Raw genomic sequence first — 27,393 nt, 5'->3', positions numbered from 1 at the left:
ACAGCTCATAAAACAGAGGAAAGGGTCCTGAAAGATATTGTTAATAGAAACGTTATCCCTACAGACAAAAATCAGAGGATACAACTGACGATTTACTATAAAACCAGAAAAACGGCCAGCCTACTCATGAGAAACTCTCCAGACACGAAACAGAACGCTTTAAAAGAGACTAACGTCGTCTATGCCTTCAAATGCCCACTTGGGGACTGTAAGCTCCAAAAAACCCAGTATATAGGCAAGACAACAACATCTCTTTCTAGGCGTTTAACGATGCATAAACAACAGGGCTCCATTAAGGAACATATAATCTCTTCCCATAACCAAACCATCGCCAGAGAAATCCTAGTAAACAACACAGAAATCATCGATAGATACAGCGATAGCAGGCGGCTAGACGTTTGCGAGGCACTACACATCAAGAAGTCAACACCAGCAATCAACAGCCAATTATTGCACAACTATATTCTACCCACCTCAAGACTCCGCTCCAATATAGAAGCATCAAGAAATATGGACCAATAGGCTTTCTACAAACACTTCTATTCAATATCCATTGTTTCGTGTTCTGTCTTGTGTTGATACTTTTAATACCCTATTAATATCCTCTAATGCCACATCATCCTTCCCACCTTACTCAAATGTAATGCCACATCACCCTTCCCACCTCACTCAAATGTAGATATAAAATCAGGGAAACGCAAGTTCTAATCAGTTGTGTATTTGTGAAGTCTTTGAAAATGTAATAAGTTTTACGAAACGCGCCCGTGTCGCGTCAGACTAGAAATAAAAATGAATTTTGGAGAAGTGATTTTTGATTTACCTCCAACAGTGAAGCATAATGTACGAAAGATTGAGAAAATTCGTGTTAGAATTATTAATCTTACTTTTTCGGTCATATTTAATAAAATATGTCTACAGGAAAGACTGCTACCAAAATATACTAATATATATATATATATATATATATATATATATATATATATATATATATATATATATATATATATATATATATATATATATATAACAGAATGATGAAGAGAGAGAGAGAGACAAGGAGAGTCTGTACTGGTGACTGCCTAATTTAGTTTACAGTTTTACGAGCAAGGAAATTCCGACTACACCAAAACTTACGCACCAAACACCATATTTCATACCTTCCCGGCAGCGGTAGTTACACAAACCTATATGAAGCACAAGTTCGGACACTCAGGGTTCGAATCCTGGGGGGGGGGTACAGAACTGGTTCGTTACGATTACTATCACCTAATGCCTCTGTTTTCATCTGGCAGTAAATAGGTAGCCTAGAGTTGATGAGTTGTTATGGGGTTGTATCCCTGTGATCGTCTCTCTCTCTCTCTCTCTCTCTCTCTCTCTCTCTCTCTCTCTCTCTCTCTCTCTCTCTCTCTCTCTCTCTCTCTCTCTCTCTCTCTCTCTCTCGCTCTCTCTCTCTCTCTCTCGCTCTCTCTCTCTCTCTCTCTCTCTCTCTCTCTCTCTCTTTCTATCGATCGCTCTCTATGCTTTTAACTATTTTCTAATGGTAGTTCCACAGAAAACGGGTAAATGGATGATTCACTAAGGTAAAAAAATAAACGCCAGTACACAGCACGATAAGCCCCCCTGTAAGGGATGTTAAATTTCAGATTTATTTACTTTTGTGTATCATCCAATTACCCGTTTTCTGTGGAACGACTGTTTTGGCTCCTCTGGGATAAAAATGTTATTGATGCTCTTTATATATCATCAACAGTTTCATAAAAAATGCGAATATTTATTTAGTTTTTCAATTGTTCTTTGTTATTAATATTTATTCTATCTCTATTTTTCTTTCTAAGAGATAAGGTTTCCATCGTCACTTTGTGGGGTAGTGAGGTTACCTTTCTTCCTTGTGAGGGGGTGAGGGGGGGGGGGGAGTCTTGCTACCTGTGAGTGACATGGGTCCTCAAGGCCACTCCTGCCCTCTCTCATATTCTATTTTGCTCTGAGGTTGACCTCAACTGAAGGTCGAAAACGCCTTCAGCAATCTCTTATTTTTAAATGTGGTTTTTCTGCATATATATATATATATATATATATATATATATATATATATATATATATATATATATATATATATATATATATATATATATATATATATATGCGAACCAGCCTGAATGATCCCCAGGCATATATGCAACTGGAAACTAACACCCCAGAAGTGACTCGAACCCATACTGCCAGGAGAACTCTGCAACTGGTGTACAGGACCCCTTAACCACTCGACCATCACGACCGGACAAAAGATGATGGTAGACGCGGCTAATTCCCCATCATCCCGCCGGCACTCTGATGGTAATCTTAGGCATGGTATTTTATCAAATCACCACATTCAACAAATGGGCACAGTTTCTTTCACCCTGATGCGCCTATTCATCTAGCAGTAAATAGGTACCTGGGCGTTAGACAGCTGCTACGGGCTGCTTCCTGGGGGGGTGTAACAAAATGGAGGCCTGGTCGAGGACCGGACCGCGGGGACGCTAAGCCCCGAAATCACCTCAAGATAACCTCAAGATGAAGGTTGACTCAAGGCACCTCTGTCGAGCTGGCAATATATTGGAGTTAGGCGACTGTTGTGAGTGGCTTCCTGAGGAAGGTCAGTCCCTTGACCTTAGGTGGGCAGCACTAAGCCAAAGACTAATCCACCATCACCGAAAACGGTTTGGCCTTGATCACTTGAGATTTATAAGCATCTTATTGCTTCGTAATTACAATTATTACTTGACCTATACCTATAATAGGTATAGGTTAACCTATACCTATTATAACATATAGGTATAGGTATAACCTATATCTATAATAGGTTAAGTAATAATTATAATAACATATAGGTATAGGTATAACCTATACCTATAACAGGGTAAGTAATAATTGTAATTACGAAGCAATAAGATGCATATCTTAACATACTAAGAAGGTTAGGTAAGGTCGGTGTTTTCTATGAAGCTTTTCAAGGTAAACTAAAATATTCACAATAAACTAGTATGTCACATATGCACATATTTAATAATTCAATATTGACTATACGAAAGTGCGAGAACGGGTTGCAGTTTGTCCAGGTTTTCTTGAAGCCTAATGATGTCCTTCTCTATCTTAATCCTTCTCATAATTTTGGCATCGTCAGCAAACATTGAGAGGAATGAGTCTATACTCTCTGGGAGATCATTTACCTATACAAAAAACAGGATAGAACCCTGTGGGACTCCACTTGTAACTTCACGCCAATCTGAGGTCTCACCCCTCACTATAACTCTCTGCTTCCTCTTGCTTAGGTACTCCCTTATCCACTGGAGCACCATACTAGTTACTCCTGCCTGTCTCTCCAGCTTATTTACTAGCTAAGTTTCATCACCTGTTCCTTCACTGTTGTTTTCCTCCTGATGTGACTGTGTAGTAGCTTTGGTTCGGTCTTGGCTTTATTAGCTATATCATTTTCATACCTTTTCTCAGCTTCTCTTCTCGCACTGACATACTCGTTCCTGGTTCTCTGGCATCTCTCTCTGCTTTCTGGTGTTCTGTTATTACGGAAGTTCCTCCATGCCCTTTTGTTCAGTTCCTTTGCTTCTATTCATTCCCTATTAAACCATGGATTCTTCTTTTGCTTATCGTTTTTTTCCTGCCGGGCCGGGATAAACCTGTTTACTGCCTCCTGACACTTTTGGGTGACATAGTCCATCATGTCTTGCACGGAATTAGTTCTGCGTTCTGTGTTTCATGGTATATCCCTTAGGAATTTTCTCATCTCCTCATAGTTTCCCTTTCGGTACGCCAGCCCTTTGTTTCCCAGTTCTTTTTTGGGGAGATAATTCTTAGCTCTACCAGGTACTCAAAGCTCAATACACTGTGATTACTCATTCCCAAGGGGGCTTCCAATTTAACTTCCCTTATATCCGACTCATTTAGGGTAAATATCAGATGAAGAATAGCTGGTTCATCCCCTCCTCTCATTCTTGTCGGTCCCTTGAAGTATTGGATTAGAAAGTTTCTTGTTGCCACGTCCAGCAGCTTAGCTCTCCATGTGTCTGGTCCTCCATGTGGGTCTCTGTTCCCCAATCTATCTTCCGTGTGTGTGTGTACTCACCTATTTGTGTTTGCGGGGGTTGAGCTCTGTTCTTTGGTCCCGCCTCTCAACTGTCAATCAACTGGTGTACAGGTTCCTAAGCCTACTGGGTTCTATCATATCTACATTTGAAACTGTGTATGGAGTCAGCCTCCACCACATCACTGCCTAATGAGTTCCATCCGTTAACTACTCTGACACTGAAAAGGTTCTTTCTAACGTCCCTGTGGCTCATGTGGGTACTCAGTTTCCACCTGTGTCCCCTTGTTCGCACACCGCCTGTGTTAAACAGTTTATCTTTATCTACCCTGTCAATTCCTCTGAGAATTTTGTAGGTAGTGATCATGTCTCCCCTTACTCTTCTGTCTTCTAGTGTCGTGAGGTGCATTTATCGCAGCCTTTCTTCGTAACTCATGCCTCTTAGTTCTAGGACTAGTCTAGTAGCATACCTTTGGACTTTTTCCAGCTTCGTCTTGTGCTTGACAAGGTACGGGCTCCATGCTGGGGTCGCATACTCCAGGATTGGTCTTACATATGTGGTGTACAAGATTCTGAATGATTCCTTACACAGGTTCCTGAACGCTGTTCTGATGTTAGCCAGCCTCGCATATGCCGCAGATGGTGTGTGTGTGTGTGTGTGTGTGTGTGTGTGTGTGTGTGTGTGTGTGTGTGTGTGTGTGTGTCAGTAAAGAGCCACAGAGTCAGGAAGGCCCCAACATAGAGCCAGAGCTCTACTGGTGCAGGTTGTATTGCTCTGCGTCCTTCACGCCAGAGAACATAACTACGTCGTTTGTGGGTCGTGTTACCGTTGTCATCTTAAGCCTAACCGTTTTCCTGGAACATGATCCGACAATCAATTTACACCAGAGTCCGAATTACTGCTGGGGTGAACAGATGAGACAAGAGACAAAAAAAATATCAGGCCTTCTGCAGGTTCGTCAGTTCTTGCGTCTTGTCCCCCCGTGTCTACACCCACCTACACGAGGCACCTACACAGCGAGCCCCGACCTCACACCTACACCCAAGTCTTCTCTACACAGCATCCTTGAAGACCATTATCTTTTCTCCAATACTAAAAAACCCGCTCTGGCTATAAATATTCCCGAAGCTGGTTATTGGGGCCAATACTGGGTATAAACAAAGGGTTTTCTCCCCTCTCACTAATGCTACCGGATCCTCCCTGGGGAGTCGCCAGATAAAGGGTTGGGTCGTGTTACTTAGGGGATCTCATTTCCCGTGTTGATGCGATCTCTGGAGACGCTCCGACAAGCCTCTTATACCCCCTCTATACCTGCCTTCGTTTTCTTCCCGTGGCGTGGAGAGACTCTCAGATTTCTGGCCGATGTGTTTGTGATTCCATAGATTTTGTCGTCATGTGGTGTCCTCTCCGTGGTGGGACCTCCAGGAGATGAGATGCTTTTTAAAGATTCTTATCAGGCTGTGCAAGACGGGAAATGTTCGGTGTTGTATGGACAGAGAGGAACATCAGCAATGTTATGTAATCATAGACAGCTAGATAATATTTCAAAACTTGTTAATTGAAGCTTCTGTCCCCCCTTCCTAGATATTAACGATATAAACCTGTGTAAATATTGGTCTTATACTTCTAGAAATACGACTCCATTCCAACAATTATGTGAACCAAAAAAGTTCTTATCCCAGATAAATAATTGCACAAATTGGCCATTTTTAAACATATTATTTATTTGCTGGTAGAATATACATCGAAGAATCAGAAAGACTTTGTGCATTTTTAGTCTATGAATTGCAATGCCTTACACGACCTCTGCCATGAAGCTGTTTTCGGTGCATTGTCATGCTGTTGTCATATCTCTCTCTCATAGAGCAGACGCTGCCAGGGTGACATCCCTGGCAGCGAGAGAGAGACATGCTGCTGCTGCTGACATACACCTCCTGGTATGTATGTCGGCAGCAGTGACATACATACCAGGATGTCACTGCTGCTGATGTCTCCTGCAGGAGTCGACAGGGGCCAGTATACTCCTCTCACAGGTGTTGTCAGGAGACATCACCACTATTTGTCTGTGGTGCAGCGTGTGAGGCCATGTGGACCATTACCATTCTTGTGGACCATTACCATTCTTGTGGACCATTACCATTCTTGTGGACCATTACCATACTTGTGGACCATTACCATTCTTGTGGACCATTACCATTCTTGTGGACCATTACCATTCTTGTGGACCATTACCATTCTTGTGGACCATTACCATTCTTGTGGACCATTACCATACTTGTGGACCATTACCGTACTTGTGGACCATTACCATACTTGTGGACCATTACCATACTTGTGGACCATTACCATACTTGTGGACCATTACCATTCTTGTGGACCATTACCATACTTGTGGACCATTACCATACTTGTGGACCATTACCATACTTGTGGACCATTACCATACCTGTGGACCATTACCATACCTGTGGACCATTACCATACCTGTGGACCATTACCATACTTGTGGACCATTACCATACATGATCACATGGGGACATGATCACCACTTTCAAGATTCTCAAGGGAATTGACAGGGTAGATAAAGACAGGCTATTTAACACAAGGGGCACACACACTAGGGGACACAGGTGGAAACTGAGTGCCCAAATGAGCCACGGAAATATTAGAAAGAACTTTTTTAGTGTCAGAGTGGTTGACAAATGGAATGCATTAGGCAGTGATGTGGTGGAGGCTGACTCCATACACAGTTTCATGTGTAGATATGATAGAGCCCAATAGGCTCAGGAACCTGTACACCTGTTAATTGACGGTTGAGAGGTCGAAGTTCAATCCCCGACTGTCCACAAGTGGTTGGGCACCATTGCCTTCATTAGTCCACCACTCGTGAACATTGACAGAGTATGTGGCGTGATCACTTTGGTTGTTGTGTGATGGTTGTTTAATGCAACCTCTCCTGCAGTGACCTCTCTTGCAGTGACCTCTCCTGCAGTGACCTCTCTTGCAGTGACCTCTCTTGCAGTGACCTCTCTTGCAGTGACCTCTCTTGCAGTGACCTCTCTTGCAGTGACCTCTCTTGCAGTGACCTCTCCTGCAGTGACCTCTCCTGCAGTGACCTCTCCTGCAGTGACCTCTCCTACAGTGACCTCCACTACAGTGACCTCTACTACGGTGATCTGTACTATACATAATTCCGTCTTGATTACTGCTCAGTTCTCACGCCCCCCTTTCAGGGCAGGAGAGATTGCTGAAATAGAGGGAGTGTATACATATATATATATATATATATATATATATATATATATATATATATATATATATATATATATATATATATATATATATATATATATATATATATATATATATTAAAACAAGATGCCTCCACCAGTATAGACACACATGGAAACACGCTAACATCAACGAGGACCTCCGCACTAGAATCGACGTAAACCTCGAGGAACTCGCGGCGCGGCATCTCCATAACACTGAGATTAGGATAATCAGGAAGCTGACATCATTATTCTGAGGCCCCATTATGGTTCCTCGGCCCTCGGATGGTTTCTTAAATCTCGCCGGAAGCAGCCTCACCCAAGACCAAATCACTCTCATAAATCTGGGAATAAACTGTTACGTTATGTCCAGACCGAGTGAGATGGGCCGGGAAGTAGAATCTGAAATCTTACTAGATGATATATTCGAGCTTAAGAACCAAAGGAAGGTCACCACTTAAGACACTCTGCAAGCTGAACTGATCGTGGTAGGAAGGAAGACCCGAGAGAGATACAAGAGATACTGACCCCGGAGCTCAGAGCGGCAGCTAAGAGCCTCCGTGATAACAGGGACGGGGTAGTAAAGAGAGGCGACAAGTCACCAATATACTTCAACCTAAAAAGAGATGAGTACATTGCTAAAATGAACTTCATCCTCTCTGACCAAACAAAATTCCTGAGGGTCACGAGGCATATCACAGCCGAATTAAAAACGAAAGTAAACAATCTGATCGAAACTGTCAACGCGACAAAGTCCGGACTTGACCTGTCAACAATCACTGGAGAACACAAACCCGGCTATGCCCACGGAAACGTCAAAACCCACAAACCTGAGAACCCACTGAGGCCAACCATCAGCCACATACCAACGCCCACGTACAAGCTGGTTAAGCGACTCAACTCGTTGTTGGCACACTAATTCCGAGTGCGTTTAGTCTAAGGTCGCCGAAGGAGTTCGTTGACCTGTTGAGAGACTCACGGGCCGCAGGTGTAAGAGCCTCCCTGGACGTGGAGTCACTGTTCACTAATGTGCCCGTGGACGAGACTGTTGGAATGATGATGGAGGGAGTGTATCGCAATCCGACTGGCACTCCTCTGGACATACCAGAGAGTATATTAAAAAACTGCTTGAAGCTTGCACGAAAGAGGCGCCCTTCTTAAGTCCTGACGGACACATATAAGCAAGTGGACGGCGTCGCCACGGGCTCCCCGCTGGGTGTCTTGTTCGCGAACTTTTACATGGGAACTATTGAGCAGAGAGTTCTGGTCCGGTTAGACCTAAAACCCGCCATCTACTGCAGGGATGTCGACGACATGTTTGTATAAGTCCCGGACACCGAACGACTGTTGCAGTTGAAGGAAGTCTTCGAGCAAAACTCAGTTTTAAACTTCACTTATGAGACGGAGAGTGGGGGTAAGCTGCCCTTCTTAGATGTAGCAGTCATGCAAAGGAACGGCAGGTTTCATCATGCTGTATACACTTAAGAGACAAACATAGGGATGTGCCTTAACGCTGACAGCAACTGCCCGGAGAGATACAAACGGAGTGTTGTGAACACTTACGTTGACCGAGCTCTCACTCACAGCTCTGGGTGGAAGCAGGTGGCTCAGGAGTTACGTAGAATAAGGCAGATTTTGGTCAACAATGGTTTCTCCAATGGTTATGTCGAAGACATCATTAAAGGGAAGGTGCCGAAGTGTGCATCAGGCAACGGAACAACTAGTACCGTAATACCCGGACTTCCAATAAAATTGTTCCACAGAAACTTCTTCTCCACGGCCTACAAAGCCGTGAGCCCTAAAAGAGATCATTGCGAGGAACGTTACCCCAACTGACGTCAACCAAAAGATAAAACTGTCAATATATTATAAAAGTAGGAAAACCAACAATCTGCTAATGAAGAATTCTCCCAACACCAAAAAAAGCACCTTGAAAGAGACCAATATTGTTTACACCTTCGCGTGCCCACTTGGGAATTGTCAGCCCCAACGATCTCAGTATATAGGTAAGACAACAACATCTGTCTCTAATGTTTAACATTGTACAAACAACAGGGCTCCATCAAGGAACATATAGTCACCACACAACGAGACGATCACCAGGGATATTTTGACGAGCAACACCAAAATAATTGATAGATACAATGCCAATAGAAGATTAGACATCAGTGAAGGACAGCATATCAAGATGGTCTAGACCAGCCATCAATAACCAGCTAATACACAGTTACACTCTACCCACTTCAAGACCCCGAGCCAACGTAGAGCCTGGACCAAATGACCCTGCAACAGGAAGGGAAGCAGTCAGAAGAACATAAACTGCCAACATGCTACACTCTTAATTTACAACTCCATTAATACCCCATTCATTTAACACCCGATGTAAGTCATTTATCCGTGTCACCCACCACCTCACCATCAGAAGACATAATCAGGAGCTGCACAGAAGAATTTGCCTTTGAGAATGTAAGGAAAGACCTTACGAAACGCATCACAAGGCGTCAGACCAAAATAATAAGTAAAAATGAACTTTGGAGAGTTAATTTTTATTCTTCCTGCTTCAGTGAAGAAAAGCATAAGGAATATCGAGAAGATTCGTGCTAGAATCATCAATCTAAATCCTTCAGTCGTTTTCAATGAAATACGACAGAAGTATATTAATATTTAAGTCGTCAGATCTGTTTATGAGTTGGAAGCAGGTGGTGTGTGGGTAGTGGTGGCAGCACATGGTGTGTGTGTGTGGGTAGTGGTGGCAGCAGGTGGTGTGTGTGTGGGTAGTGGTGGCAGCAGGTGGTGTGTGTGTGGGTAGTGGTGGCAGCAGGTGGTGTGTGTGGGTAGTGGTGGCATCAGGTGGTGTGTGTGTGGGTAGTGGTGGCAGCTGGTGGTGTGTGGGTAGTGGGGTCAGCAGGTGGTGTGTGGGTAGTGGTGGCAGCAGGTGGTGTGTGTATGGGTAGTGGTGTCAGCAGGTGGTGTGTGTGGGTAGTGGTGGCAGCAGGTGGTGTGTGGGTAGTGGTGGCAGCAGGTGGTGTAACTGTGGGTAGTGGTGGCAGCAGGTGGTGTGTGTGTGTGTAGTGGTGGCAGCAGGTGGTGTGTGGGTAGTGGTGGCAGCAGGTGGTGTGTGGGTAGTGGTGGCAGCAGGTGGTGTGTGGGTAGTGGTGGCAGTAGGTGGTGTGTGTGGGTAGTGGTGGCAGCAGGTGCTGTGTGGGTAGTGGTGGCAGCAGGTGGTGTGTGTGGGTAGTGGTGGCAGCAGGTGGTGTGTGGGTAGTAGTGGAAGCAGATGGTGTGTGGGTAGTGGTGGCAGCAGGTGGTGTGTGGGTAGTGGTGGCAGCAGGTGGTGTGTGGGTAGTAGTGGAAGCAGATGGTGTGTGGGTAGTGGTGGCAGCAGGTGGTGTGTGGGTAGTGGTGGCAGCAGGTGGTGTGTGGGTAGTGGTGGCAGCAGGTGGTGTGTGGGTAGTGGTGGCAGCAGGTGGTGTGTGTGGGTAGTGGTGGCAGCAGGTGGTGTGTGGGTAGTAGTGGCAGCAGGTGGTGTGTGTGTGGGTAGTGGTGGCAGCAGGTGGTGTGTGTGTGGGTAGTGGTGGCAGCAGGTGGTGTGTGGGTAGTGGTGGCAGCAGGTGGTGTGTGGGTAGTGGTGGCAGCAGGTGGTGTGTGGGTAGTGGTGGCAGCAGGTGGTGTGTGGGTAGTGGTGGCAGCAGGTGGTGTTTGGGTAGTGGTGGCAGTAGGTGGTGTGTGTGGGTAGTTGTGGCAGCAGGTGGTGTGTGTGTGGGGTAGTGGTGGCAGTAGGTGGTGTGTGTGGGTAGTTGTGGCAGCAGGTGGTGTGTGGGTAGTGGTGGCAGCAGGTGGTGTTTGGGTAGTGGTGGCAGCAGGTGGTGTGTGTGTGGGGTAGTGGTGGCAGTAGGTGGTGTGTGTGGGTAGTTGTGGCAGCAGGTGGTGTGTGGGTAGTGGTGGTGTTGTCCCACCAGTAATGACCCTCAACTTTTAACACTCTTGGTGTCTGAGTATAAATACCATCTTCCATGAACCCAAGTATAAACATTGTAATATGTAGCGATAACCAGTTAAATAAATATTACATCTTACAGCTCAGGTTTATCTGGCAGAGATCCAGGCGAAATCTCTTTGTCTAGAGCGATTCAGTGATTGGCTCACAGGATAAAAACAGGTCGATTTATTGGCTCCCTGGACTATAAACAAACCAGTTAATTGGCTCATACGACGTTTTCGAGAATGTAAACAGACTCCAGATTGGCCAGCCATTTATCCCGCCAAATCTAACGCAACAAGAAGCTCAGGAAACTGCGTCACGGCTTCCCTCTTTAAGCTGTGTAATTTTGCCTTGTTGGGGAAGCCTGAGAAAAAATCAGATAAATCAATAGGTTGCAACTGGTGGTTGTAGAGAGAAAATTAATTAATCCTGGCGAGGAAATAGCTGGATTTAGTGAGGGGGAGAGGGTAGGCTCACACACGGGAGTGTGTACAGGACCCAGTGTGTACAGGACCAGCCTCCAGTGAGGAGTGTGGACACAGAGGTTGGGTTAGGGAGGACAGACACGAAACAGGGGAGAGGAATAGGTAGATGTTTGGGTAATGGAGGGAGAGAGAGAGAGAGAGGGAGAGAGTAGGGTGAATGGATGGTGAATATAATTATAGTCGTGTCGTATTACTTAAATAATTAAATTAATCCAATGACTTGTTTTAATGTTTTAACGAGATCTGGTACATTTACTGATAGCAAAGTAAAGTTTATATTCTTTACTTTGGTAAAAATAACAGGTTATTATTACCGCCAAAACTTTTAATGATAAGTTACTGGAAGCTCCAAATACCCTCAATGCTAGACTACTATTGGTGTAGCATCTGCAAGCCCTGCAACATTGCCATCGGGATGGTTACTGTGACCTTAGAATTCACTGCCTTTCTATCCTGATCCTCCGCATGGTATGAGCGGTATAGTAAGCCTTTGGCGCTAAAGCTTTGTATATCGTGGTTTGTATAACAGGTGATATGCTCACTTTGGTCAATATTTCAAGGCGCTCTGTTTGGTGTATGGAGAGTTCTCTTTTTTGGTTTGGTGTCTGGAGAGAGTTGGGTGCCTGAACTCTCCAGACACCAAACAGAACGCCTTGAAAGAAACCAATATCGTATATGCCTTCACATGCCCACTTGGGGACTGTCAGCCCCAAAGATCTCAGTATATAGGCAAGACAACAACGCTTCTCTCCAGGCGATTAACAATGTACAAACAACAGGGCTCCATCAAGGAGCATATAATTTACTCACACAACCAGACCATCACCAGAGAAGTCTTAACAAGCAACACAGAAATTATCGATAGATACAGAGACAACAGGAGACTCGACATCAGCGAGGCACTACACATCAAAAAGTCAACACCAGCAATCAACAGCCAATTAACACATAATTACATTATACCCACTTCAAGACCCCAAACGAACACAGAAGCAAGAAGAGAAAATACGAAATAATTCGTGTTCTGACTATGTAAAATTGTCTTTACCCAGTGATTACTCATTGGTCTGTGTTCTATCTCATCACCCAAAAACAAATATAAGCACGAAACGGAGGACATAAAAAAGTCTCTTGCAAAAATCTCCTAAAAAATGTGTGTGTGTGTGTGTATGTGTGTGTGTGTGTACTCACGTAGTTGTGTTTGCGGGGGTTGAGCTCTGGCTCTTTGGTCCCGCCTCTCAACCGTCAATCAACAGGTGTACAGATTCCTGAGCCTATCGGGCTGTGTGTGTGTGTGTGTGTGTGTGTGTGTGTGTGTGTGTGTGTGTGTGTGTGTGTGTGTGCAAAGACAATCCCGATTACTTGATCTGTGTAGTGTTAACAAAGCTACGGCCTAGGACCGGGAAGCAAGCCGAGGACCTCACCCAAGGTCTCATTTTTATATACTTTATATCTTTGTAATAAATGTTATGAAGCTATGTTTCCTCCTGTCCCCCGGGAGATGTCTATTAGGAGAGCGAGAGATAATAACGGCGTCCCCCCTTCTTAATAATGGAGATGATTATAAGGGGAAACTGAGCGAGAGGATACTTAAGTAACGTGGGAAGATACCAGTCATTTTATTTAACGTGGGAGGAGTATGGGGGTCACTCGTAGCCTAATGTGTGTGTGAGAACATGACAACGGGCATGTGTTACTGAGCTTCGCGTCCTACAGCCTTAGTGACGTGAGAACTCTTCCCGCAGACTTAAATACGAGTACAGGTGAGTCCTTGAGGTGGTTACTGATATTTGTCGGGGTGTCAACCAAGGTACCAGCACTCGGGATGTCTGATAGTTGTTATTTTGTTAATTATCCACCACAATATGATAGGAGTTTCTTCAACACTCTAGAGACTGTGGTGAGTTTTTCTCCAGCACTCTAGGGACTGGGATGGGAGACTATGCAGCACTCTAGCGGCAGTAATGGAGGTGTCTGCAACACTATATAGAGAATATAGCAGAGGTCCCACAATAACTTCAACACTATAGCAGTGTTACCAACCCTTGAAATGTTTAGTCCAATCACGAGGGAACCCCCCTAACCAGCTGACACATATTAGGCTCTAAATTGGTAAATTAAACATGTAAAGCAGTAGGGTTAATTAATATTAATTACCCCCCCACCCTAATTGTGAATAAAAAATTAATGACTGTTTATTTCCTAGTTCTATTTACTAATTAATGTTAACAAAATGACAAATATTTTCACTTTACATCTGACTTACTGATTACAAACAAACACCGATTTTCTGATATTATAATTTTAATTTTGTTAAATTGTTAGCAAAAACAATTGACATTTTATTATTATATAATACATTCACAATTAGAAATAATCATATTTTAAACTAAATAATTTTGAATTTATATATTGTCTCTTAATTTAAGTGAAAGTTCGTCTTGGATTTTTTTTAACATAGTTTGTCCGTTATGTCTTTAATAAGCACATACCAAGGTCTTCCTCAGACATCACTGCTCTTCTGTTTGGTTAATGTATTCGTTAAATACGGAAGTGTGTACGAGGTTAAGAATCGTAGCAGTGAGTAGCCGGCGGAGGCACAACCTGTTCTCCGGCTAGTCTCGTTAAAGCGGCGGCTGACCCCGTCCCCGCATTAACCCGTCCTCGACACAAGTTCATTCCATCCAGCGGTCGACCCCACAGACGCATTCATAAATTTTAACATGCTGCTAATTCAAAACGGGAATTTCCTCAAATATAAATTAATATTATAATATATTAGCATATTGTGGATATATAGGCATAGGTTAGGTTAGGTTAGGTGTTTAGGTTCTGTTGGCGAATATTTGTATTTGTAGTACGTGGGTGAAGCATTTACAGGGTTGTGGTTCGAACACCAGTCGTCAGTGAAGCACTTGTTCCGGAAGTGTTCGGACGTCATCAGTTGTGAGTGGTGTGTAAACCGTTTTTCATTCATAAACAGCTGGGGGGGGAGGGGGGTTGGCGGGTGCATGGAATCACTTTTGGGTCTATGTTTGGAGGACGGGCTGAATAATAGCCAACAAAGATCATGAACAAATCACTATTCGAAAAATGTTCGATCATAATCAGTTGAGAATTGCGTGTAACATTTGTGTCATTAATAAACAGGGGTTTAATATGTGTGTATTAACGAGCATTTGTTTACCTTGTTGACGAGGACGGCCTGCGGGAGCACCACCACTACTGAGGACGGCCTGCGGGAGCACCACCACTACTGAGGACGGCCTGCGGGAGCACCACCACTACTGAGGACGGCCTGCGGGAGCACCACCACTACTGAGGACGGCCTGCGGGAGCACCACCACTACTGAGGACGGCCTGCGGGAGCACCACCACTACTGAGGACGGCCTGCGGGAGCACCACCACTACTGAGGACGGCCTGCGGGAGCACCACCACTACTGAGGACGGCCTGCGGGAGCACCACCACAACTGAGGACGGCCTGCGGGAGCACCACCACTACTGAGGACGGCCTGCGGGAGCACCACCACTACTGAGGACGGCCTGCGGGAGCACCACCACTACTGAGGACGGCCTGCGGGAGCACCACCACTACTGAGGACGGCCTGCGGGAGCACCACCACTACTGAGGACGGCCTGCGGGAGCACCACCACTACTGAGGACGGCCTGCGGGAGCACCACCACTACTGAGGACGGCCTGCGGGAGCACCACCACTACTGAGGACGGCCTGCGGGAGCACCACCACTACTGAGGACGGCCTGCGGGAGCACCACCACTACTGAGGACGGCCTGCGGGAGCACCACCACTACTGAGGACGGCCTGCGGGAGCACCACCACTACTGAGGACGGCCTGCGGGAGCACCACCACTACTGAGGACGGCCTGCGGGAGCACCACCACTACTGAGGACGGCCTGCGGGAGCACCACCACTACTGAGGACGGCCTGCGGGAGCACCACCACTACTGAGGACGGCCTGCGGGAGCACCACCACTACTGAGGACGGCCTGCGGGAGCACCACCACTACTGAGGACGGCCTGCGGGAGCACCACCACTACTGAGGACGGCCTGCGGGAGCACCACCACTACTGAGGACGGCCTGCGGGAGCACCACCACTACTGACAAATAATTTCTTTCCGCTACAAAAAAAAATCCTCACCAAAATCTTTTCCTCCCGAGTAAAATCTGGCTGCTTAAATAACAGTTATCACTTAACTCTGTCATCGAGTTAAACTTTCATAATGACTTATTTACTACTATTATTACACCACGTTAATGTTGACCAGACCACACACTAGAAGGTGAAGGGACGACGACGTTTCGGTCCGTCTTGGACCATTAACAACTCGATTGTGGTTTTCATCGACTTGATCATTCTCAGTCAACTTGAGAATGGTCCAGGACGGACCAAAACGTCGTCGTCCCTTCACCTTCTAGTGTGTGGTCTGGTCAACATACTTCAGCCACGTTATTGTGACTCCTCGCCTGCACCACGTTAATATATTAATAATTATTTTTTTTCACAAAAAAGGCGGAAAGTTGTATTTTCCTCGTAATCCTTTAAAAATTCAAGCGGAACACCAGCCACTGCCTCGTGGAACTTCAGTATTATATGGGACTCTCCCACGTAATAAGGACTATATATGCCTTAGTAAACAAGTGTATCATGAGTATGACAGAGGAGGCTTATCCACTCTTTACCTGGCCAGTAATAAAGTGAACCTTCATGTTAAATATATTGTCCCAAACAGCGTGAGCTACTGTATGGTCATAGTCATGAGACCCTCCCCACTAATGATAGGGTGTTGATGTTGGGCATTAAGGACAACAATAGGTGTGACCAATGTACTGAAATCGAGAATAATATGCAAATATTTTATGTCTGTAAAGGAGAAAGTTGTTCTTGTAAACTGGATTACAGATACTCTTAAAGCTTTATGTGGACCAAGTATTAGAGTGGAGTTAATGAGGCTTATAAATGGTTTATATTGTCTTAAAATGTAAGAAATTTAAAATAAAATAATTCTATTACTTGCTGATTACATTTTTTGTGTGTGAAAGGCAGGCAGGAGGGTTACTGTGTGTGGATAGTCAGGCAGGCAGGAGGGTTACTGTGTGTGGATAGTCAGGCAGGCAGGAGGGTTACTGTGTGTGGATAGTCAGGCAGGACGGAGGGTTACTGTGTGTGGATAGTCAGGCAGGCAGGAGGGTTACTGTGTGTGGATAGTCAGGCAGGACGGAGGGTTACTGTGTGTGGATAGTCAGGCAGGCAGGAGGGTTACTGTGTGTGGATAGTCAGGCAGGCAGGAGGGTTACTGTGTGTGGATAGTCAGGCAGGCAGGAGGGTTACTGTGTGTGGATAGTCAGGCAGGCAGGAGGGTTACTGTGTGTGGATAGTCAGGCAGGCAGAAGGGTTACTGTGTGTGGATAGTCAGGCAGGCAGAAGGGTTACTGTGTGTGGATAGTCAGGCAGGCAGGAGGGTTACTGTGTGTGGATAGTCAGGCAGGCAGAAGGGTTACTGTGTGTGGATAATCAGGCAGGCAGGAGGGTTACTGTGTGTGGATAGTCAGGCAGGCAGAAGGGTTACTGTGTGTGGATAGTCAGGCAGGCAGAAGGGTTACTGTGTGTGGATAGTCAGGCAGGCAGGAGGGTTACTGTGTGTGGATAGTCAGGCAGGCAGAAGGGTTACTGTGTGTGGATAGTCAGGCAGGCAGGAGGGTTACTGTGTGTGGATAGTCAGGCAGGCAGGAGGGTTACTGTGTGTGGATAGTCAGGCAGGCAGGAGGGTTACTGTGTGTGGATAGTCAGGCAGGCAGGAGGGTTACTGTGTGTGGATAGTCAGGCAGGCAGGAGGGTTACTGTGTGTGGATAGTCAGGCAGGCAGGAGGGTTACTGTGTGTGGATAGTCAGGCAGGCAGGAGGGTTACTGTGTGTGGATAGTCAGGCAGGCAGGAGGGTTACTGTGTGTGGATAGTCAGGCAGGCAGAAGGGTTAGTTTACGGCTCATGTTCGATGATGATATGGAAAATTAGTTTAATAAGAATTAAATAAAATATATATATAAATGTAGAATTTTTCCCTTGTAAATTGCTGTAAATATGATTTATATATTTTAAATTATTGCATAAAGGGAAAGAAAGTATTTTGTGGAAGCCTGGAAGGAATTCACTGTTTTGAGGTGGGTAGTAAGGGGTCTACCTCGCTCCCAGAGGGCTGTAGAGGGGTATCTATCTATCCACTCTAAGGGCTGTAGAGGGGTATCTATCTATCCACTCTAAGGGCTGTAGAGGGGTATCTATCTATCCACTCTAAGGGCTGTAGAGGGGTATCTATCTATCCACTCTAAGGGCTGTAGAGGGGTATCTATCTATCCACTCTAAGGGTTATGAACTAAAGTTACGAACTAAACTGTGTTCCAGTGGCACTCAGCCACCACCGGAGTCGGCGGCTGAGTGGACAGAACACTCTACCCGTGGTCTCGGGTTCGATCCCGAGCCCCAACGAGAAACAACGGGCAGAGTTTCTTTCACCCTGATGCACCTGTTACCTAGCAGTAAATAGGTAACTGGGAGTGAGTCAGCTGTCACGGGCTGCTTCTTGGGGGGTTGGAGGCCTGGTCGAGGACCGGGCCGCGGGGACACTAAAGCCCCGAAATCATCTCAAGATAACCTCAAGATAGAAGATAGTTATACTACGCCTTGTTAATACCACAGCCTATAAATAGTACAGCCAAATAATAGTGAAACCAAGGAAGTAGACATCCAAGTTGTAATAAGTGAGCCTATTACAACTATTACAACATGACACCCTAGTAACACCACAACCTTGTAACATCACAGCTTACACGTAACAGCTGTTATATGCTTGACGATAACTTTATAGCAGGTGTTATCACCCCATCCTCACCTGCTACCTCAGGGTGCTCCTCTATACAAGATAACAACAGCTCACTTGACCTTTCTCCTCTATACAAGATAACAACAGCTCACTTGACCTTTCTCCTCTATACAAGATAACAACAGCTCACTTGACCTCTCTCCTCTATACAAGATAACAACAGCTCACTTGACCTCTCTCCTCTATACAAGATAACAACAGCTCACTTGACCTCTCTCCTCTATACAAGATAACAACAGCTCACTTGACCTCTCTCCTCTATACAAGATAACAACAGCTCACTTGACCTCTCTCCTCTATACAAGATAACAACAGCTCACTTGACCTCTCTCCTCTATACAAGATAACAACAGCTCACTTGGCCAGAGGAAATTAAGGTGATATTTTATCATCGGTGTTGACCTTTTTAATCAGCTTTTCTTTTTAATTTAAAATGTCAACTGCCAGATAAAATGATTTAGTTTTTGTGTGACTATCTGATATCGAGACCGAGCATTGAAGTTACGTCAGAGATAGCAACTTAAAATGCCTCTCTTTCCCTCAAGTCATTGGCCCAGGGAGCCTCAGTAACTGGTTAGAAATATTTTAACGTAAGAATAAATTCAATTGAAAACTTTTTTTAAGTCCTTCCTACGAGGCAGCTCATTTTAATTTGTAAGGGGAAACATGTTTAAATGTCATATAATGACTGTTGTAAACACAGTCATGTAAGTTATCTTGGAGTTATCAATGAGAGTAATACTTCAGTTAGTCCAGGACTTATATACTCACTGGTTGGTCAGTAGGCTATTGCGGAGGCCTTGATATCCCAGCCGCGGTTGATAGGCTTTAATTAATTAACTTTTATCGTTTGAGAGTTTTCACCGGTACGATTCTAAAGTTAATTAAAATAAAGCAACTCTTTTTTTTACGGCATTTAGTCATATTGTGTTTGCATGTTCTCTTGTGACAGCTGCCAAACATAACATGTAAACGGAATAAATATATAAAACAAGAGTCCAGTCAATTGAGACAAATTAATATTGGCGATTCTGAAAAAAAATTCCAAGCTGAAACTATGGAAAAAAAAACTGTATTTTATAAGTCCTTTTCTTGCGGCTTGTTACAAGTCCTCTTCTACCTCTCGGGGGAAGGGAGCCTCGGCCCCCGTCTTGAAAAAATGGCACCGAAAATTATACCGACAACGAGTCACGTGGCTTAAAATATGATGACCAAACCACACATCAGAAAATGGAGAAACGACGACGTTTCGCTCCATCTTGGATCATTGTCTGACTTGTCCCTGTTTCCCCGTGGTGAAGTGGTTTACACACTCGCCTGGCGTTTTGCGAACGCTTTGTCCTGGGGTTCGTATCCTGGCCGGGGGAGGATTTACTGGGCGCCAATCTTTAACTGTAGCCTCTATTTAACCCAACAGTAAAACAGGTACCTGGTTGTTAAACGATTTGGCGGGTCGTATTCTGGGAAATATTAAGATTAAGGACCTGCCTGAGACGCTGTGCGTGCTGGTGGCTGTACAAGAATGTAACAACTCTTGTATATGTAAATAAATAAATCCAAACTTAACCTATCATCCTGTTTATATAGTAGCTATTGTGACTGTCGTCAGTAGTCACGAACTCGTACACACTTAGCTTTTAGATTGTCGTGTAATGACTTGTAAGGAATTCTTCAAAAAAATTGAAGCGTAAATTCAAACTTATATATTCCTGGTCCTATTATAGCACACATATGTACTATAATAGGCCTCAGATGTCGTGTATTAGGCCTAGGAAGGTTAGTTTTGTTTGTCTTTGCAACACAGGTCAAAAATAATTTTCCGGTTTGTCCAACTCAATAGTGCCGATTTCGACTTTCTAATTTGGTTGAATGTCGGTATATATATATACTATGGTCCTCATCGTCACTATGAGTATACTACCCACAACCCACAACAGGATGATGAGCTGTCAAGTCGTATACATCATCGTTCCTCCATTTTCTGATGTAATTTGATCATCATTCCCGAACAGTATTTATTATCAACTATTTAGTTTCCTGTCTGTTTTAGCTAAATAGGTAACTAGGACTACCTGGAAGGAAATTTATTTCTCTACATGAAAGGTCCTGAGCATGTTGTATGTAGATGTTAAGGTATCAACACCGATGCTGGAGTGTGGAGTGGCGATTTTGGCGCCATCTATGGACCTGCACTCCAACTCCAGGGCAGTAGGTGAGACGCAGACAACGCCATCTGTTGGCGGAGGTGTGGCATCTGTGGAAGGTTCCTGTGTCATGCCTCAGTTAGGAGGTGAGGGTGATAGTGATGACCTCTGGTGAGTGACTTAACACTATCAACACCATCTAGATTGCGCATTCGATGACAATTTCAGTTCCTCGGTGGAAGAGTGTCATCCTGTGTTCTCCCTGTATACTTTCTGTCTGGCTAATGACTGTTATGTTCACAGAGATGACGTGATGTGTCTATTGCGGTGTGGAACTCAGTTCACCTTGGGCAGTTGAGAACTCGTGACTTGTGTTCTACGAGAACCGTCAGTAGTGTGTAGTGAGTTAGCTGTTGTTGTAACTCGTCCTCTTGAAAATAACGTCGCTTTTCGCTCGTATGCGCGCTATGGACAAAAATGGACGTAATTTGAAATGAAATCGGCTCGTAAAAGTGATATACTGTCCCGTTTTCTGTTTGAGTCCTCTGGCTTACTCGGAAAGGTTAAGCGAGGAAACATTCAATTAACGTTTTTCATAACGTTTTGAAACTTTATGAGAATTTCCTGTCCTCCTAACCTATCAGAGGACCCTTAACTTACTGTTTTGGAAAAAAATACAAAATTTACTCTTTTTTTCACTTTCAAATTACGTCTCGCGTAATTTTGCCACTTATTTGTTACGTCTTTAGAAATTACGTCAAAGATGTAGCAAGATGAATATTACCTGCTGCTTATCCTTGTTCCTAAGAACACCTGTGATTTCTTGTTCCCCCCAAAACCTCTAAAATTCCTTGAGTGAAATGTTCTATTGGTGTTATAGAAATGTTATATTGCATGAGAGGAGAAAGGGGTGGCCAGGGGCGGAGGGGAAGATGGGAAGAGAGAGGGAGAAGATAAAGGGAGAATGGGGAAACAGGGTAAGTGACAGTGGAAGAATGTGGAGGGAGAGGAGGAAGGACGAATGAGAGGGAGAGAAGAAAGGAGATGAAGTTATCACTAGCATTGAGACAGTGTTGTCTTGCCTTTATATATAAATCATTTAGGCTGACAGGCTCCAAGAGGTCATGTTAAGACGGAATGAGTGAGTTACAGGACGTATTGCTTCATGTTGCCAGAACCCTTCACAAGAAAGTCGTCGCTCGTCTTACTCTTTTGTGAGCCACATAAAAAGTTCTTGCTAAATACTGTAATTGGTCGGGCAGATTGTGTAATAGTGTTGAGTGTTTCATGCGAAGCAGCATGGCGGCTCGCCTTACTGTTCATATTATCTTATATATAATTATATATATGAGTATTCATTATTCACAAAGACCTGCCTTTACTGAGCTCGTAAACTTCCTCCCAAGTGGAGGTGAGTGAACACAGCTCTCACGTACCAGTCAACATTCGTGCAGTATAGGAAATTATCAAGGGCTCGAGAAGATACAAGCCAGGACTAACATTCAGGTTTTTAGGAGCAATGACTGATTAGGGCCGAGTCATTCAGGCTTTGTTCATCAAAGCCACTGCACTGAACTTTGCCCTTCGAGGCATTTTAATCGATGGAGTGGTCTTCTAACCTAACGTGGAAGGGAAGGCAATTATCAGGGGGAAGTACCAAGCCATTACGACTATATAGCACTAGGAAGGGGTCAGGATAAGGATTTGGGATGGGACGGGGGGAAAGAATGATGCCCAACTACTTGGATGGGTCGGGGATTGAACGCTAACCTGCATGAAGCAAGACCGGCGCTTTACCGTCCAGCCCAAGTGGTTGGGCAGGGGTGAGGATGGTATGAACCTACCGTGGAGATATAAACCATTCGATTGCTCTGCAGTTCTAATTGAATACCGATGCTGAGATACGCAGGAAATGATTCGTTTTCCAGTCTGTCCAATGTATTTGAAATCAGAATTAATCTTAGTAAGGAATTGACTATACACAACCTGTTGAGGCAATAGGGGACTTCTACTAGTAGTGGGGAGTCCCCCACTACTACCACCACCATCACCACTACCACCACCACCACCAGTACTACCACCACTACCACCACCACCAGTACTACCACCACTACCAGTACTACCACCACTACCAGTACTACCACCACTACCACCACCAGTACTACCACCACTACCACCACCACCACCACTACCACCACCAGTACTACCACCACCCCCACCTACACCACCACCACAGCGAGGATCACCACAATAAGATTCATCAGTGTGAGTATGAGTAATGGGGAGATGTTGAACTAGACTACTGGAGCAGAAACACGATACCCCAGGATAGTCTCTCTGAGCCTCTGATCACACTTCGCCAGGATAACTTAGCCCAAACGTCACCATTTACCTGGAAAGATTCGCCATTCAAATGGGAGGACTTACCTGGAAAGATTCGCTATTCAAATGGGAGGATTTACCTGGAAAGATTCGCCATTCAAATGGGAGGATTTACCTGGAAAGATTCGCCATTCAAATGGGAGGATTTACCTGGAAAGATTCGCCATTCAAATGGGAGGATTTACCTGGAAAGATTCGCCATTCAAATGGGAGGATTTACCTGGAAAGATTCGCCATTCAAATGGGAGGATTTACCTGAAAAGATTCGCCATTCAAATGGGAGGACTTACCTGGAAAGATTCGCTATTCAAATGGGAGGATTTACCTGGAAAGATTCGCCATTCAAATGGGAGAATTTACCTGGTAAGATTCGCCATTCAAATGGGAGGATTTACCTGGTAAGATTCGCCATTCAAATGGGAGAATTTACCTTGAAAGATTCGCCACTCAGGAAGGATTCGCAGTGGTGAATGGTGACTTCACGAGCTGGTGTTGTGAAGTCTTAACTAAAGCAAAACATTAGACTATTTAAGCCACATAAAGTGAAATGTTGAATTGAGAAAACACTGTATAATGTTTAGTACTAATTGTCACTAGTGTTGAGGCCAGTGATAATTTGAGAGAATTAGATCATACTATTTTACCTGAATCCAATTTCGAGAGTTCTCCTACCGCAGTAGCCAGGGGCGAGATTCACAAAGCAGTTACGCAAGCACTTACAAACCTGTACATCTTTTCTCAATCTTTGGCGGCTGTGTTTACAATTATTAAACAGTTAATGAGCTCCGAAGCACCAGGAGGCTGTTTATAACAATAACAACAGTTGATTGGCAAGTTTTCATGCTTGTAAACTGTTTAATAAATGTAACCAAAGCCGTCAAAGATTGAGGAAAGATGTACACGTTCGTAAGTGCTTCCATAAGTGCTTTCGTGAATCTGGCTCCTGGCCTTGATCTATGAGGTTGTCTTGGTATCTGCCAGGGCCACACACCCACAACAACCTGGAGGATCCGCTAATTGCAGCAACAACCTGTCCCTGTCCCTGTCCCTGTCCCTGTCCCTGTCTCTGTCTCTGTCTCTCTCTCTGTCTCTCTCTCTGTCTCTCTTGAAAGCATCCACTATCAATCCATCGAGATTCCAGTTCGCGTTATTTGCTTAATGTATTCTACCATGTATTCTACTAACTGTCAGTATCTGATACATTAATACACCAGTAGAATACATCAGCATAGTGTATATTATGACATTAATATAAGTATTTACTGAGAGTATAAGGTATAAGGAGAGGACCAAACAAGAGGCATAACCTCTTGGATGGGAAAGGGACTATTAGGGGAAAGTGCCCAACCACTGCGACTATATAGCACTGGGAAGGGGTCAGGATAAGGATTTGGGATGGGACGGTGGGAAAGGAATGGTGGCCAACCACTTGTGGACGGTCGGGGATTGAACACCGACCTGCATGAAGCGAGACCGTCGCTCTACCGTCCACCCCAAGGGGATGAGCTGCATAATTTGATTCTATTTTATAGTTAAGATATATAAGGACAGAGTGCTGGAAACGACAGCTGTCATATGCTGTCATATGACTTGACAGCAACAGTCAATATTCCAAATGGGCTGTCAAATGGAAATAGGCTTCTTCTGAAGACTATTAACGAAAGTCTAGTTATATATAATATTAATAATTTAGCGTTGGCAAGTTGTTTATTTGTAGCTGAAGTCACCAGCAAGGTGAAGTCACCAGTGAGGTAGCAGGTGAAGTCACCAGTGAGGTAGCAGGTGAAGTCACCAGTGAGGTAGCAGGTGAAGTCACCAGCAAGGTAACAGGTGAAGTCACCAGTGAGGTAGCAGGTGAAGTCACCAGTGAGGTAGCAGGTGAAGTCACCAGCAAGGTAACAGGTGAAGTCACCAGTGAGGTAGCAGGTGAAGTCACCAGTGAGGTAGCAGGTGAAGTCACCAGTGAGGTAGCAGGTGAAGTCACCAGCAAGGTAGCAGGTGAAGTCACCAGTGAGGTAGCAGGTGAAGTCACCAGTGAGGTAGCAGGTGAAGTCACCAGTGACTTAGCAGTGTGATATAAATACTCATATACTTCGCATAAGATTTCACTGATTGTTTAATATGTGGTCTAGTTACGGTCGGGATTGGCTATTCGGGCTTATTGTCGACCTTCAATCGTCAATTCCGGGTTCGAATCCCGGACGAGATATAAATGGTTCGGCGCCTTTCCTATGCCCCTTATGTACCTGTTCACCTGGTAGTTAAATAGGCATCCAGGAGTTAGTTAGCTTGTTATTGTGTCGCATCATGGAGGAGGCCTGGTCGACGACCGGGCCGCGGGGTCGCTGAGCCCCGGAATCACCTCAAGGGGTGGGGGGAGGAAGGGATGTCAATATAAGTCTAACATGTATAAATACCCTGGCTGCCTGTCCCAAACCCACAATGACTTACAGGTTCTCAAGAAGCATTAAACGAGGTGATTAAATCAACACATTAATGACTCCCGCCGCCACAGCTTCGAGGCGAAGCCGGGTTTGTCCGCCTGTATTCATGTATGATTCCAAATACCATAAGACTTAGGGCGAGCACCAACAGGTCTGTTGATCCACACTCGGCGGGTTTATATCCACCTCCTCTCAACTATCATTATCTGGCATTATCTTCATCCTCCGATGATGATAGTACTTGTAGCCACTATTTTGGTCAAACGTTCAAAAGTGGATTTTTTTTTTTAACTCTGAAAAAAATTCATGTTAGGATTTATTGAATTAGTCCAAATGACAGACCAAGAGAATGACTGTAGCCAAAGACTGTAACCTTCTCAGTCAGTTTCTAAGTCTATACATACGCAATCTTAGGCCTTTCGTAGTGTATGTCCTATAGGCCTAGGAATAATTAAATTGGGGGTTAGGGACTTTTTTTCACCTTTTCTGCCAAATTTGCCGAGTTTTGGACAAGATTGTACAAAAGAGGAACGCTGTTGGCCGCAACAGTCCGCTTTTGTACGTTCGACAAATAGTTGTTGTTAGTACTATTATTTTAGGAGGATGGGATACTCTCTTCTATATACCACTCTGATCATATGGACTCGTCGCCCTTGCTTCTTGGTGGGTCGGCGATCAAGCTCTGGACCCGGATTCACGAAGCAGTTACGCAAATACTTACGAACGTGTACATCTTTCCTCAATCTTTAACGGCTTTGGTTACATTTATTAAACAGTTTACAAGCATGAAAACTTGCCAATCAACTGTTGTTATTGTTATAAACAGCCTCCTGGTGCTTCGGAGCTCATTAACTGTTTAATAATTGTAAACACAGCCGCCAAAGATTGAGAAAAGATGGGACAGGTTCGTATGTGCTTGCGTAACTGCTTCGTGAATCTGGGCCCTGGTAATGAGAGTAGCCGGAAACTATTCCCTTGCACCGTCCCTTTTATCACAGATTTTTATTCTCATATCCCAGTTCCTTGTCCTCATATTTCAGTTTCTTCTCCTATCCTATTCCTCATATTCCAGTTCCTTCTCATATTCCAGTTCCTTGTCCTCATATCCCAGTTCCTTGTCCTCATATTCCAGTTCCTTGTCCTCATATCCCAGTTCCTTATCCCCATATCCCATCTCCTTGTCCTCATAGTCCAGTTCCTTGTCCTCAAATCCCAGCTTCTTGTCTTCATATGTCTTCTTCTTGGCTTCATCTGGCCATGTGCAATATAATCTTTGTGTCTCCTATCCCTTATAATTATCCAGTCTCTTCTTCCAACCAGTTAAACTCCTTTTCTCAGCAATGTCTTAAGCAACAGCAGTATCCAAAAGAAGGTTTAATATATGTTTATCAGCGAGCACCTCTATTTTGAGTGGTTGACTCTCTCACTAGCTGAAGTCTGTCTTTTTCTGACTTTCCCTCTTTCTGTGTATGTCTGTGTATGTCTGTGTATGTCTGTATATGCCTGTCTATCATCCCTCCCCGTTCCTCCCTCCTCTAAAGTCCCTTTTATGTGTTTGTTGTTCAATTATAGTTCACTATCGATGTCCAATCGGTAGCTGACGCGAGAGCAGACTCTCCATCTCGGGAGGAAATTGCGTGTCTGCCGATGAAAATAAGCGACGATATGGGAGGAAGACTTCCATGAGTTGTCTGCCGGGTG

The sequence above is a fragment of the Procambarus clarkii genome, chromosome 54, assembly GCF_040958095.1.
Source record: "Procambarus clarkii isolate CNS0578487 chromosome 54, FALCON_Pclarkii_2.0, whole genome shotgun sequence".
NCBI classification, from domain to species: domain Eukaryota; kingdom Metazoa; phylum Arthropoda; class Malacostraca; order Decapoda; family Cambaridae; genus Procambarus; species Procambarus clarkii.
Note: the sequence above shows the minus strand (reverse complement) of the source record.